Here is a 12,091-nt window from a genome sequence, read left to right as displayed (position 1 = left end):
AAACTGGGGGAGGAAGAAGATGGGTGCTTTGGGTACAAACATGAAGAAACCAAAACTACACGGCAAATTAACGGCTTAACTAACGTTATGTATAGATGCTAGGTTAGTCGTCATAGTTTGATAACCAAAGTGCTCGATTTGGATTTTGATGTATATAAATTAAGTTATACATTTCATATTATTTTTCTCACTTTAATTATAAAAAATAGGATGTGGGATTTATATTAGAGTTTTTTTCACCAACAGTCCCTCAACTCTGGTGTACCTACCAATGTGATACCTCAACTCTTAATCGTACCAATGTGATACCCAGACTCTAGTATTGCTATCATTGAAGTACTTCCGTTAGTTTTTTTTAACTTTTCCGTTATCTTGGTGACGTGGCAGGTACGTGAGGCCCACAAAGAGGGTTAAAAGACAAAATTAACCTCATCTGAGAGGAACAATGTTTTTCCCGCCCTTTACCTTGAGAAAAACACCCAAAAATTCCAATTTTGGCGTCAATTTTCCCTCTCTACTCCTTAATTTATGTCTCTTATCTAAACTAAAGAACTACCGCCAACCAGTCGACCACAATCTGATAAAACGTAGATCAATCTCATTTTCTATTTTTACCCTAGCACTTGTTAAACTAACAGAATAAATATATAAATTTATATGGAACATCTCATTTCCACAATCTCATAAGAATATAAAAACACATAACTTAATGAAATTCAAATACATGTTTAAGTACCATTAGTTGCCACCTTTTATGTTGATCTGCCATGATTTTTTCTTGTAAGAACTAATGGTACATGTAGTTGAATTTCGTTAAGTTATGTGTTTCTATATTCTTATGAGATTGTGGAAATGAGATGTTCCATATAAATTTATATATTTATTCTGTTAGTTTAACAAGTGCTAGGGTAAAAATAGAAAATGAGATTGATCTACGTTTTATCAGATTGTGGTCGACTGGTTGGCGGTAGTTCTTTAGTTTAGATATTAGACACAAATTAAGGAGTATGGAGTGAAAATTGGCGCCAAAATTGGAATTGTTGGGTGTCTTTCTCAAGGTAAAGGGCGGGAAAAACATTGCTCCTCTCAGATGAGGTTAATTTTGTCTTTTAACCCTCTTTGTGGGCCTCACGTACCTGCCACGTCACCAAGATAACGGAAAAGTTAAAAAAAACTAACGGAAGTACTTCAATGATAGCAATACTAGAGTCTGGGTATCACATTGGTACGATTAAGAGTTGAGGTATCACATTGGTAGGTACACCAGAGTTGAGGGACTGTTGATGAAAAAAACTCTTTATATTATACATTGATGTATACTCGAATTTTCCATTAATAGGGGAATTGATGTACTATTTGTAAAAAAAATTCTATTAAAATTGGGGAGGCATCACGCGACCATGTATCGTCGGCAAATGGGTCCTTGTGAATAAATATGAGACCAGAACTGTTTCTGAAGACGGCTCCTTTTGCGGCACTGGAATCGGTGGGGAATCTCACTGTGTCTTCTTCTCCAGTTCATCTAAAACTGTCCGTGCGATCTAAAGTTTGCTTCTTTCTTCATGATTTCCGGCTGAACCAAAACCACAAAAGCCTCCACAATGAACTCCTCCCTACTTTTCTTGACTCTCATCTCGCTTAGGATGTCAAAATACAGAGAAGGAACCCAGTGGCTGTGACTAGCGTTTGAGATCAAGGGTTTTGTATTTTGTTAGTACTTGTTCTCATTTCTATATATAATTTCAGTTCTTGATTGTGTATTGTGTATGTGGCTAAACATGTTGTCTTTGTTAGCTTTTTTGCTTTGTTTTTTCTTGTTTCTTGATGGTTTTTTTGGGTTTGTTAATGATATTGGAGATTTTACAGTTCCTTTTTGGTTTTTTAATAATTGGCTTCTTGCACAACCCAGTTAGCTTATTTTAGCACCAAGAATTGAGAGGTTGAGGCAAATTAGTGAGCCACGGCATTAGATTTGATTGCCCGCTGTGGTTGGTTTCATTGCATTACTTTAAGAGTTTAAGTTACCCTCGTGATATTGTGGAGGCCGGGATGGTTGCATTAAACCATCAACCCATCAATGGGATTACTTGCTTTGTTTGTCATTCTTGGAGGTTGGAGCTCCGGTCAGAATAACTGTCTTCTTGAATCAGTGTCTCTCTTAACTAATAGTTCAAAGCAATTCTTGTATTGGACCGTGTAGGTTTTTCTTGGCGTTCCTGGCTATTTTGGTGCCATCAAAGGTATCAACAAGATTGCGACCAGATAATCCATAACAATGGTCCTACAACTGAAGGCTGCCGCGGTGGTCAAGTAAGCAGTTGATTTCAATTTGTCATAAAAACCAATGGAATTGACACTGATATGGATCACCCTTATGAAGCTTGGGATACGGACTGCAATGAGAAAAAGGTATATACTTGACCACTTCTTTCACATCCGGCAGCCGCCACCCTTGGTTACTTCATACTTTACTTAACATTTCTTACATGCTTTGATTTCTTACTTGCTAATGTGAGTTTGCACTTTAGGTAAACAGGCGTGTTTTAATTCAACAAAGACTGGTGCAAATTCTCCTTCACCCTAAAGTCCTGTGAATCGTGATGCTTTGTGGCACTGTAATGGATCAGAAACCTGCTGTTGTGGCATGCCGTTTCGTGGAACATATCTTTCGTGGGCATGTTGTGACAACTTTGGTGTCTGTTGTGAGGACCTCATTCATTGTATCCCCACTGATTATCCAATCTGTGATACAGAATGGAAATTGTGCTTAAGGTATGTAACAACTCTTACTTATTCAAGTTAAAAAGAACTTTGAATCTTGATTTCTATTAGTCTTTTGTTTTGTCCTGGAAATTGACGTGACATCTTACTCCCATTGTGTGTTAACCACTCTACCACATAGATTCCTATAGACAGTCGATCTAATCCACAAACCTTTTATGTACAAATTCTATAACTTTCTGGTCATTTAATTTTTTGAGATAACTTGCTGAATACTCTATGGTCTAGTCTATTCCTTTGCAAAAATGAATGCACCATATGAATTTGATTCCTTCAATTCTTCAGCTTTAATCGTCAGCCATACTATTACAGTAGTGAAATGCATTTCGTAAACGAAATAATATGAAAACGCAAGAAAAAGAGAACAATGAAGACGTAAAAGTCTAAATTTCTAAACGAAAATAATAATCGCAAAGTTTTGGCCTACTCTTCGTCATCCTCTTCTGCCTCTCTCAACCATCGGACAAAAGTTTCGGCTTGCCTGAAAAAATATTTGTCAGATTCATCTGCATCCTTCTTTTCTTCAACCCACCTCAGAATAGCTTCTTCTTGGATAACTTCTTGGTCATAAATTTGATACAGTATCTTCTCAAACACTGGGGACTCCAAGCACATTTCTTCAAACTTCATTATTACTTCTATCTCCTCATCTATGTCTGAAAGGTATTCTTGAGTAGGCGTTTCCATTCTGAAATAACCTTAGTCGCGGCTGCCACCAATTCGCTTGCTGAATCTTGTGGAGCTTCCATTGCCAGTTTCATCACGGAGTAAAAGATAGCTCCAGCACAATCTGCAGTTTGCTTGTTGGATGACAATCTCAGCGAGTTTACTTCCAAGACAAGGTGCTCTAGTTTTATATTTTCATGTACTGCTCATAGAAAAGTTGCTTCAACCTCATTCTCAAAGTCAAAATCATCTGCATCCCAGTTGTCTTCAGAATCACTAGATTCTAGTTGCAGGACTCCAGGAGGCGTGAGACTGCTGTCATTTTATGCATAATACTCATGATCCATGCATAGTACTCATGATCCTCCTCCTCTGCGGCACGTGTCAGCTCAGCAAGTTTCTCTGCGGAAATGGGAGCAAATTAGCTTCTCCAGTCTTCATCACAAACTGACCAAATATAACCAGACCCACCAGTACCAAGCTCATTCTGTTTATCCACATTACGCTTAATAGGTGGTGAAATTTCAGCAATTCCATTGCTATAATCGTCAGCAGACTCCAGCTCCTCATCATCACTATCTTGCTCTGTTGGTTGCTGAAGTAAGGATACCTTTGAGTATGAGGAACGGTGCATTGTTCTCCTAGAAGTCTAGAACAACCTGGAAAGACAAAACTACTCCAGGCTCCAAAACTGCCCCCGACTTGATGACCACTCCATCACAAACTACAGCATGCTTTAGCTTGCATCCATCTTCAATGGTGACCATATATTAGAACCTTCTATGGAAACATTTGACCCAATGGAACACTCTTTCCCAATACCAGAACTTGAAACTTCGGTATTCTCCCCAATCTGTGTGCCCTGTCCGATTTATGTAGACTTAATATCTGGCATCGATGGGTATTATCCTCTCTGAATTATGTCCTTGCTAACTGTATCGTAGCTGCGGAAGTTGTCAACCTTAGCACCATAACCAGAGTCAATTTCGTGTGTAAATAGCTTGTATCCCATAACATCATGGTCAAGCAGTCCGCTTAATAAATCTCGACGAAGATCTTGGTAATCGAAATTGTCTGCGAGAAGGATAAGAACTTCAGCAGAGCAGATGTCAATATAGCAATCCTCTGTCATTATGTAGGGAAATGGAAGATTTACCAACAAGCAATGACTTATCAAGACAAAATATCGCTTCCTCTCTCTCCTCTGCCTTGTCCTGGTAACACAAAAGCTGCTTTGTGTTAGGATCTATGGCCATAAACAGCTCATCAGTGCCGAGTAATCGAGACTGGTGGGTCGTGATCGGAGAAGGTTTGATAACAATTGTCGTAACAGCATTATTATCCTTCTTTCTTCTCTCTTTATGGTCTTGCAGCACTTGTGTAAGCGAAAAGTCGCATACAGTATCCCCAGTTATGAGGATAAAATCTCCATGGATCACGTTGCGCTCGTATATCACACGCAGAGCATCTCCAGCACTAGCGAAGAACGTGACTCTATTGTGGTGATGGCGAAGGAGCTTGGTTGAGAAAACCACCCAGAAGTCTCCATATACTCGATCACCTGCTTGGAGTGAGCGCAGCAGAGAACAAAGACCTCCTTGACGCCAGCGGACTTGAGCCAAGCCAACATGTAGCTTATCGTGGGAACATTCAATAATGGTAAAAGCACATTAGGACGTTAAAGGGTGATGGGGTAGAACTCAGTACTAAAACTATCAGCTAAGAGTACGGCCTGCAGGGGAACATGTCCTAATTCTTCAGAGTCCTCAGAACTCCTCGACGAACCTTTCTTTTTTGCATTCATTGCTTCTCTTCAATCTTTGTATGAGTGAATCCACTAACCTTAGAGCAGTCAAACAATGAAATAAGAGTACTCCCAGCATCTGCCTTTTATAGTACCCCTAGTAGTTAACGCCATCCTCACTGCATTAGGAATAAGAATGGAAATTTCCTGTTCACTGGGAAATAATTAGGATTCCTTATTAAAATGGGAATTTTAGATATGAAAATATTCCTAATTTAAACCAAGTTCGTGTCTCCTGATGAATTAAGGTGACACGTTCTCCATGACACCTCAGCATATAGGCTGGCAAGTGATGGATGAGCAAAATTCACTACACTGGTCACTTTGAACATTAGAGACTTTCAGAAAAATAAAATAAAAATTACACAATTTTAATACTAAAAATAAAATAAACAAAATACATGGACTTGATGAGTTACTTGTTTGGTCTTTGACAAGTTCTCATATACTGACAAGTTATCTTTATTTTAAGAGAAAATTAGAGATAAACCCAATTTTAGAGCCCCTTTTTAAAAATAAACCCATATCCTATTTTTCTTTAGATTTAGACCCAATTCATATATATACTAAACATTTATTATTGTTATTTTTATTCATTTCTTTATGTCTTCACCATTTTGCCCTTCAAATTAACTAAAACAAAATTTAGTATTTTTTCAATTTCAACATAAGTTTGAATTTTGAATGCTAAATTAAAATTTAGCTCGATTTAAATGCATCATTATCAATTACATTATGACTTTCTTGATTTTTGAAATGGGTTTATTTTAAAATGGGTGTTGATTTTTGAGTGTATAATGAATTACCCCTTATTTTAAAAATAAATGGTTATTACAATTCAGTTCAGACACTAATTAGAACTTCTTGGGCACAGCTCGAAATGGCTGAGCCATCTGTAAAGAGAGGCCAATCTTGTCTTCCAAGTTCATAGTCTCAGATCCAACTCCATCTTCAAGCTTCCAATCAAAGCAGTTAATGAGGGAACCCAACATCAAGTGCAACATTCTCATTGCCAATGGCAAACCTGGACATATTCTCCTCCCACCACTAAAAGGAATGAGCTCAAAGTTATTTCCCATTACATCAAATTGGTTACTGTCTAATCCTAAGAACCTCTCCGGCATAAAAGACTCGGGACTGTCCCATATACTGGGGTCTCTGCCTATGGCCCAAACATTAACTAGAACTTGTGCACCCTTCGGAACAATGTAGTCTCCGATTTCTACATCTGTTTCAGCTTTTCGTGGCAGTAGAAATGGACCACCTGGATGCAATCAAAAGGTTTCCTTGATTATTGCTTGTAAGTAAGGGAGCTTGATTATTGCAATATCGGATTCCTCGATTGGTTTTCCTTTTCCGATCATCTGATCAAGCTCTTCTTGAGCTTTAGAAAGGCTCTTTGGGTTGTGTAGTAGCTCGGCCATTGCCCATTCCAATGTGACTGAAGTTGTATCTGTGCCCGCAACAAAGAGAGCCTATACATTCAAATTGACTAGCTGTTTAGAAAGCAACGTTAACACTGCATTGCATTGCACTTTGAATCTTAATCAATCAATAACTCTTCATTTAGAGAACAAATTGTTTATAATGAGAGGACGATTGAAGTGAGTATTTAAGAGCAGTTGAGTAGAGACTTACGGACTTACCATAAACAAATGTTCGACAACTTTAGGCTATTCAATTCCTCCTCACTTTCCTCTGCACGGAGGCCTATAAGAGTATCCAACATATCATTACTTGTTGCATAATCATCCCTTTTTCTAGATTCCAACCTTTGGCCGATCATTGATTCAAAACAGTTTATCGTTTTTTTGTAGTAACTTGTGAAGCGCCGCTGTTTGCACCTAACAGCCGCTTTCTGCCTTGGGGATCAAGCTTCCTAAGAACAGGAAAATAGTCCGCCAAATTTGGTTTTCCAGCCTCATCCATAATACCATGAATGATGTTCTTAAAATCTCTAGTCATCTCGCTGCTACTGCTTGAGTCATCAGTCAAATCCAGAGAAAAAATAGTTTTCGACAGCAAATTTAGTGTAGTTCCTTGTCCAAAAAAAAAAATTAGTGTAGTTCTGAAAGCAGCCTTACCTATATCTATTGCCAAACCCATTACCATGCTATCATTGACACTAGCTATGAGCTCTTGCACTTTCACTCTCCTGTTTTCTTGGTTGGCATCAAGAGCTTTGGTGGCAAAGATATTGGAGGTGCATAGTTTCCGATGACTTCTCCATTCTTGCGATATTGGCATGAAGGGCATGCTGTCTGCCACAACTTGCATCGCGTCTGCAATTGTTCTGTTGCAAAACAACTGGTCGTGGTTTCGGAGGATTTCTTTGGCCATGGCTGGTGAAGAAGCTACAACAGTTGTTACTTGCCCTAGCTGCAGACCGATTAAGGGGCCATAGCGTTGTGAAAGCTTGGTCAAAGAGCGATGAGGCTTGTCTCCAAGCTCGAACAGATTTCCAATCAGTGGAAGTGGCTGAAAGATTTCAGAATGGAGAGGTAAACTTGATTGATTTCCATTCACAAGTCTTACACAATTTATACAGAGCAAGGAACAATCTAGATCATGTAGTTTTGGAATATACATAATTATTGGATCAATCTACTGCATGCTACTAGCTATTACAGAGAGGTGATTATATAGATTAGGAAATACTGGAATCAGCCTTGATTTGAGCTTGATTTGCTGCATTCAATTCCGGATTAGCAGAGCTTGAATTGATATGGTTAACACCCCCCCCCCAACCAAGCTGATGGTCCGAGGCCGGACAGGAAGCTTGGACACAATGTACCGAAAGCGAGCAGTAGAGAGCCCTTTAGTAAAGATATCAGCCAGTTGATCTTGAGAGGAAACATAGCCAACTTGGATTTCCTGACAAGTAACCTTCTCTTGAATATAATAGTAGTCGACCTCAACATGACGGGTGCGAGTATGAAACACCGGGTTGGAAGCAAAAGAGATGGCACTGATATTGTCACACCACAACTGTGGAGGATGCAGTGGAAGGCCCATATCTTTGAAAAGTATGCGAAACCAGGAGAGATGAGCTGCAGTGTATGCCATTTGTCGATACTCAGCTTCCGTGCTGGAGCGAGAAACCCCTCCATGTTTCTTTGAACTCCATGAGACTATATTGGAACTCAAGTAGATACAAGTGCCTCCAGTTGAAACTCGAGTGTGTAGATCTCCAGCGTAGTCTGAATCACTAAATCCTGTCAATGTGAGCTTAGTAGGAGTATAATAGAGACCATGTGTGGGAGTACCCTTCAAGTAACATAATATACGCTTGACTGCAACCCAATGAACAGTGGTGGGAGAATGTAGAAACTGACACACCTGATTCACAACATATGAAATATCTGGCCTGGTAAGGGTTAAGTATTGAAGAGCACCCACAACACTTCGGTATTCAGTACCATCAGAAAGAGAAGTGCCATCAGTGATACTCAAACGTTTGCTGCTGCACAGAGTACTGACTGGATATGCATCAAGCATATTGGTACGGTGCAACAAATCCAATGTATACTTGGTTTGAGTAAGTGTCAAGCCTGTAGGAGTCCTCTCAGCCTCAATGACCAAAAAATAATGTAAGGAGCCTAAGTCCTTCATGGAAAACAGTCAGACTGATAAACAAAGAGAGAGGAGTCAGCTTGAGAAGCAATGAAGCCTAATTCCTCCAAATAGGCAGAGAAACAAGAAAACCAAGCTCGGGGGGCCTGTTTCAACCCATATAACGATCTGTGAAGCTTGCATTCATGATGTAGATACTCTTTATCAATAAAACCTTGTGGTTGCTGCATATAGACATCCTCTGACAAATAACCATGTAAAAATGCATTCTGAACATCCAACTGACGTATAGGCCAACCATATGATACAACAATAGCTAAAAGTCTCACCATAATCCAAACCCTCTTGTTGTCGGAAACCCTTCGCAACCAAACGAGCCTTATATCGCTCAATTGATCCATCGGGACGCTTTTTGATTCTGTATACCCACTTATTCGGCAACACATTCATATTAGAGGATCTAGGAATAAGCTCCCATGTACCAGCATGAAGCAAGGCATTGAATTCAACACTCATGGCATTACACCATTCTTCGTGATTGGCGGCTTGCGTATAAGATGTGGGTTCAATAGTATGAGTTTTAGAGCTCACCACCATAGCATATTTAGGATTAGGTTTTGTGATTTTGTTTTGGCCTCTAGTAACAGGATGGGTGGGTAAAGTGGAGGGTGGAGCAGAGGAGGGAGGCAGCAAGGCCGATCTAGGGGATTCGGTGAGAGTGAAAGAGGTTGGAGGCACGGAGGACTGAGGACGACGCTTTTGATAGGTGATTATGGGTCGGGTAGGGGCAGTGGTGAGAGGAGGTGCGGGGTTGGTCTGTGTGGTCGGGGAAGGAGGGTGTGATGCTGCATGTGAAGGAGATGAGGGGTTCGGGCCTTGTGTTTGGGCTGTACTGGGTACTGGATATGTAGAAGTGGTGGTAACTATACTAAGTGAATGAGAGGAAACCACCGTTGAGGGAGGAGCAGCAATAGGGTCTCGAAAAGGAAAACTGGACTCATCAAAGAGAACGTGATAGGAGAGATATACACGACCCGTAGACATATCTAAGAACCTATAGCCCTTGTGATGAAGCGAATACCCAAGAAAAACACATCTGGTGGAGCGAAAATCGAGCTTGTTTTTTGTATATGGGCGAAGAAACGGAAAGCATGCACAACCGATAAATGCGAGTAAAACCTCAGATTTTTGTTTCATAGGGAATATCCACGAGTATCTAGAGAAATTATCAATGAAGATGACATAGAATTGGTAACCTTGAAGAGAAATAGTAGGAGATGACCAAACATCACTATGGATTATTTTAGGGATTGTAGTAATAGACTCTGATAAATGGAATGGTAATCTCCGAGATTTTCCCAACGAACAAGTATGACACATGGAAAATTTATTATCAATTTGAGAAAGTTGAGATACAAGACGACTAAAGACTTGGAAGGAGGGATGACCTAAACGAGTATGCCACACCTCGGCAGGGACACGTACACTATGGAAAGAAAAATAACTTGATTTATTAAGACTCGATTTATTAGGTGATATTGGACCCGGCTGAATTGGATAGAACCCATTGCTACTCCGCCCCGTCAAAAGCGTCTTCCCGAATTTGAGGTCTTTTACATAGAAAACATGAGGAAACATTAGAATATAGCATGAGTGATCAGAGAGTAATTTATGGGCGGATAATATATTTGCGGAAGAATTAGGACAATAAAGGGCATCTTGTAAAATAAGAGAAGAGGGAAGTAGAGGGGAAAAAAACTGTTCCAATACTAGAGATAGGCAAACCTTGGCTACGGACTACACCACCAACTGTATCGTTCTCATTATAAGTCCTTTGATCAGTAAGAACGTGAGGATCATTTGTGATATGTGTATTAGACCCAGTGTCAAGCAACCAAGCAGATGAGGGAGAGGTGGTGCCGGCAGCCATAGCAGAGAGGCGCTGGGTGGGGGTGCGGCCCTCATAGGACATATTCATAAGATGATAACAATCAATAGTCGTATGCCCGGATCTGAAGCAAATTTGGCACGAACCTCGGAACTCAGATCCGTTTTGGGGTGTTGGACCAAGAATGGAAGCTCCACGGGATTGGGGATGGGAGCTAGAACCACGAGCATAAGTGGAGGGGTCAGAGAATGAAGGCCAAGAGACTTGATTTGGCCGGCCCCGAGAGGGGTTGTTACCACGTCCCCGAGATCCACCAATGGAGGTGCGCAGCATTTGAGTAACCAGTGCAGTGGGAGGCGCATCCAATTCAGCTTGGTTATGATCACGCATCCGGCTTTTAGCACTGAGAAGCAAGGCTTCAAGGGCATCATAGGTGATGGGAGTATCACGAGCTTGGGCTGAGGTGACAGTGTTCTCATACAACGGCCCAACATTGTTCATAATGATAGAGATGAGATCGGCTTCATCAACTGGATGACCAGCAAGGGCTCAAGTGTCAGCAACCTCATTCACCTTATCAAGATAATCAGAGATAGAACGATCCCCACGAGTGGTTCAGAGGAGGCGGCTACGCAATTGGAGGATGTGATTGTGATTTTGAGAGGCATATCGGCGGGCAAGAGATGTCCAGGTAGAGTGGGAGACCCGGATTGAGAGACAGTCGCCAGAACTGAGGGTGTGAGAGAGCCATTGATCCAGCCGAGGATCATCTAGTCAATTGTAATCCACTCCTCATAAAGTGGATTGACTTGGTCAGTCATTTGACCGACAGCATTGCAGAGGAAAGCATGTGGGCAGGATTTTGTGCCTTCAACATAGCTCATAAGATTGCGACTATGAAGGAAATGGGTCATTTGGGCGAGCCACAAAGCATAGTCGGTACGATCAAGGCGGATTGTGAGGAAATTGGAGATGGTAGTGTTTGTGGTGGTGTGAGTGGCTGGTGAGGGTGGAGGATTAATAGTGGTAGAACTGGCTGGGGATGGAGGAGGGATGGGAGCATCAGCCATTTGGGAAGGAAGAGGAGGGATTGATAAGCAAGGCGTCGTTTAGACTATGGCTCTGGATACCATGAAAGATTTCAGATAAAGAGGTAAACTTGATTGATTTCCATTCACAAGTCTTACACAATTTATACAGAGCAAAGAACAATCTAGATCATGTAGTTTTGGAATATACATAACTATTGGATCAATCTACTGCATGATAATAGCTATTACAGAGAGGTGATTATATAGATTAGGAAATACTGGAATCAGTCTTGATTTGAGCTTGATTTGCTGCATTCAATTCCGGATTAGCAGAGCTTGAATTGATAT

At 40.7% G+C, this 12,091-nt stretch overlaps 2 pseudogenes; both read right to left on the bottom strand.

The window, feature by feature from the left end:
* Positions 1-3,204: 3,204 nt before the first annotated feature.
* Positions 3,205-5,251, bottom strand: LOC126792734 (uncharacterized; annotated as a pseudogene).
* Positions 5,252-6,105: 854 nt separating this feature from the next.
* LOC126792364 (uncharacterized) lies at positions 6,106-11,213 on the bottom strand (annotated as a pseudogene).
* Between the last annotated feature and the right edge of the window lie 878 nt (positions 11,214-12,091).

This window comes from Argentina anserina, chromosome 4 (assembly GCF_933775445.1).
Source record: "Argentina anserina chromosome 4, drPotAnse1.1, whole genome shotgun sequence".
Taxonomy (NCBI): domain Eukaryota; kingdom Viridiplantae; phylum Streptophyta; class Magnoliopsida; order Rosales; family Rosaceae; genus Argentina; species Argentina anserina.
The sequence above is the reverse complement of the archived record's forward strand: the minus strand, read 5'-3'. Positions and strand labels throughout refer to the sequence as shown.